Source organism: Salvelinus sp. IW2-2015, linkage group LG33 (assembly GCF_002910315.2).
Source record: "Salvelinus sp. IW2-2015 linkage group LG33, ASM291031v2, whole genome shotgun sequence".
Lineage (NCBI taxonomy): Eukaryota > Metazoa > Chordata > Actinopteri > Salmoniformes > Salmonidae > Salvelinus > Salvelinus sp. IW2-2015.
The window spans coordinates 37,798,592-37,802,879 of record NC_036872.1 but is presented as its reverse complement, the minus strand read 5'-3'; positions in this window follow the sequence as shown (position 1 = coordinate 37,802,879).

Genomic DNA, 4,288 nt, shown 5'->3' with positions numbered 1-4,288 from the left:
GATCAGCCAGAGCCTTCCGCCAGACCGGATCAGCCAGAGCCTTCCGCCAGACCGATCAGCCAGAGCCTCCGCAGACCGGATCAGCCAGAGCCTTCCGCCAGACCGATCACCAGAGCCTTCCGCAGACCGATCACCAGAGCCTTCCGCCAGACCGGATCAGCCAGAGCCTTCCCGCCAGACCGGATCAGCCAGAGCCTTCCCAGACGGATCCGCAGAGCCCGTCCAGCCAGGACCTGCCAGAGCCGTCCAGCCTCGGCCTCGCCAGAGCCGTCCAGCCAGGACCTGCCAGAGCCGTCCAGCCAGAACCTGCCAGAGCCGTCCAGCCAGGACCTGCCAGAGTCCTCAGCCAGGACCTGCCAGAGTCCCTCAGCCAGGACCTGCCAGAGTCCCTCAGCCAGGACCTGCCAGAGTCCCTCAGCCAGGACCTGCCAGAGTCCCTCAGCCAGACCTGCCAGAGTCCCTCAGCAGGACCTGCCAGAGTCCCTCAGCCAGGACCTCCAGATCCTCGCACAGGACCTGCCAGAGTCCCTCAGCCAGGACCTGCCAGAGTCCCTCAGCCAGGACCTGCCAGAGTCCCTCAGCAGGACCTGCCAGAGTCCTCAGCCAGGATCTGCCAGAGTATCTCAGCGGACCTGCCCCTTGTCCGGTGCTGCCCTTGTCCCTGTGCTGCCCTTGTCCGTGCTGCCCCTTGTCCCGGTGCTGCCCTTGTCCCGGTGCTGCCCCTTGTCCCGGTGCTGCCCCTTGTCCCGGTGCTGCCCTTGTCCGGTGCTGCCCCTTCTCCCGGTGCTGGCCGTTCATTTAGGGATGTTAGTTTGAGGGTGGTCATTGGGAGGGAAGACAGAAGCGGGAGTGACTATGGTGTGTGGGACAGCGTCCGGAGCCTGAGCCACCACCGTGGTCAACTGCCACCGACCTCCCCTGGACTTTGTGCTGGTGCGCCCGGCGTTCGCACCTTGAGGGGGGGTTCTGTAACGTTCCTGACCTGTTTTCTGTTGTTTTTGTATGTGTATATGGCAGGGCGTGAGTTTTGGGTGGGCAGTCTATGTTTTCTGTTTCTATGTTGGTTTGGGTTGCCTGGTATGGCTCTTAATTAGAGGCAGGTGTTTTGCGTTTCCTCTAATAAGATCATATTTAGGTAGGGTGTTCTCACTGTTTTGTTTGTGGGTGATTGTCTCCTGTGTCGTCTATGTATGTACCATACGGGACTGTTTGGCTGTTCGTTCGTTTTGATGTAGTCTGTTCCTGTCCGTGAGTTCTACGTTTAGTTAGTTTAATTCATGTTCAGGTTTCGTCTACGTCGTTTCTTGTTTTGTAATTTTGTAAGTGTTTGTTGTGTTGCCATCGTTTCAAATAAAGAGATGGCTTATTTCCCTAACTGCGTATTGGTCCACTGATCCTTCTCTCCTCTCCTCATCTGAGGAGGAGGAGGACAACAGTCCTTACATGGTGAGAGGTTAGGGTATGATCTTTGTGTCTGTAACTTCTCAATTATCATTATTTACGATTAATTCATGATTATCCGTAATCATGGTAGCATCCAGACCACTTTAATACACTTAAGTGAATTTGTCCAAATACTTATGACACCTTCAAGTGGGGAGACTAGATACATAAAGATATTTCATTTATAAAAGGTAAAACACAATATATGTATGAATATACCCTCAAATAAAAGGTTACATTCTCTACTGTTGCCTCATATGAACACATTTGATCAATCCAAAATGCCAAATTAAAAGTTTTAGCTTCATTCATAAATATTTAAGGAAGTGTATTTGTACTTGGTGTGCATTGTCCCTGACAAATAAATACAAATTAACTACATATAATGTTTTAATTGTATCTGTACCTAATAAATGCATAGAAAACTATTTGACAATAAATACAACTACTAGAGAAATACAGACACACCTTTGTTTGGTAGACTCCAGTACTGTACTTCCAAGTACCTTTTTAGTTAGTATACTGTATATTCAGATACACATTAATGAAAAGCACATTACATTTGAAGTACAGACAGTAATACTGACATCAAAATAAACCCTCGGGATGGAGTAATCCCAGGCGAGAGAGAGAGAGAGGAGAGAGAGACAGAGGGAGAGAGGGAGAGAGAGAGAGAGAGAGAGAGAGAGAGAGCGAGAAGAGAGAGAGAGACAGAGAGAGAGAGGAGAGAGGAGAGAGGAGAGAGAGAGGGAGAGAGAGGAAAGACAGAGAGAGGAGACAGAGACAGAGAGAGAGAGAGAGATATATATAATATACATTGTTAATGTTTTATTGTTTTGAAACTTCTGTATGTGTAATGTTTACTGTTAATTTGTATTGTTATTTCACTTTTGTATAATATCTACCTCACTTGCTTTGGCAATGTTAACACATGTTTCCCATGCCAATAAAGCCCTTGAATTGAATTGAGAGAGAGAGAGAGAGAGACAGACAGAGAGACAGAGGAGCAGAGAGGAGAGAAACAGAAGAGAGAGGACAGGAGAAGAGGAGAGAGGAGAGAGAGAGAGAGAGGAGAGAGAGAGAGAGAGAGAGAGAGAGAGAGAGAGATGAGTGGTGTGATTAGAGTAGCAGTGACAATGATCGGAACATTTGTTCACCTTGATTCAGTCATATACATTGTTCCCCAATAGATTGATACCTTAGACTTAGTCTGGGTACCAGTCTCTTTAGCTAACATTCCACTCCAAAGGCAATGACAAGGAGTGTCAAGGAGTCAAATGTTAGCTAAAGAAACTGGTACTCAGGCTAGCTTAAACTTCTGTCTCAGTACTGTAGATGTGCACTGTCTTTACATTCATTAAACCGTTAAAAATAAATTACGTTTCCACTTTTAACTAAAGAAATTAAAGACACATGTTCACATAAATATAAATATTTACATGTTTTGGAGTGGAGGTACTATTCCCCATACTCATCAGTAAAATACATAAGGTAATAAACTAGAATCCATTGAACAGTGAGCACAAACCAACGTCAATTAAGGCTATAATATCTAGCTACATTCCATGATTTTCACTGTRAGTGCATAATACTTTATCAAGGTGCTGGCAGAAGACGACTTCGATCGATATAGAGTACAGTTTACAGACAGATGACATGTACCAGTGTTTCAAGTGTTTCAACTGTCCATAAGGTTCATTGGTTTTGTTGAAGCACGTTTTTCAATCACACTGACATATTAAAGGCAGGCATACAGCAGGGCATGTCTCTTGTTTTTACATACAGTATATACTGGGAATGAAGGATCTAGGGTTGCAAAATCCCAATCTCTTCCCCRAAATGTCCAGGTTTTCCAGAAATCTAGTTGTCAGATTCCCGTGATTCAGGAATAAGCACAAAATCCGGAATCCTCCAACTCGGATTTTTGGAAAACATGGACATTTTGGGAAAGTTCACAGAATTTTGGAAACTCTATTTTACATGTGTGTGATTTTGGAAACTCTATTTTACATATGTGTGATTTTGGAAACTATTTTACATATGTGTGATTTTGGAACTACAGGCACTTTTGGCATTTCTTATGAAAATTTAAAAAGTTGTTTCTTGAATACATTTCTCATTTTGTCAGGAATCATAAACTGGTATTGGATTTCACTAATTTATTCAACAATACATGCATTTGACTGTTTTTCCAGAACCTTCTGCAGATGTCATTAGCATCACATCATAAAACATTATATTTTACTTTAAAACTGAATGACAAACAATGGTTTTATTTGATCTGTCTATATGATTTGGTGCTACACACCTCACACATCAGAAATATATATTTTAATTCATTAATCCATAAATATGGGYCTTTTGCTGGCTGAGCTTCTATACCGGCACGGAGGCTACCATCAACAATGTAATTTCTTGTTGAAATTGTTATATATTTATCATTTTTACAATAGTTCTATTGAGAACAAGTGCTTTACACTTGACATAGACAGAAGTGTGCTATTTCATGTGTAAATRTATTTTTTCTTTAGAATGCTGTGTGTCCACCCGGCACAGCCAGAAGAGGACTTGCCACCCCTCAGAGCCTGGTTCCTCTCTAGGTTTCTTTCTAGGTTTCTGCCTTTCTAGGGAGTTTTTCCTAGCCACCGTGCTTCTACACCTGCATTGCTTGCTGTTTGGAGTTTTAGGCTGGGTTTCTGTTTAGCACTTTGGGACATCTGCTAATGTAAAAAGTGCTTTATAAATACATTTTATTGATTACATTGTGGCTGTGTAGCAGTAATGACAGGGTAATGGTGTATCGCATTAGGATAGTTGTTAAAAATAAGTGGAAGGAAATGGGGGA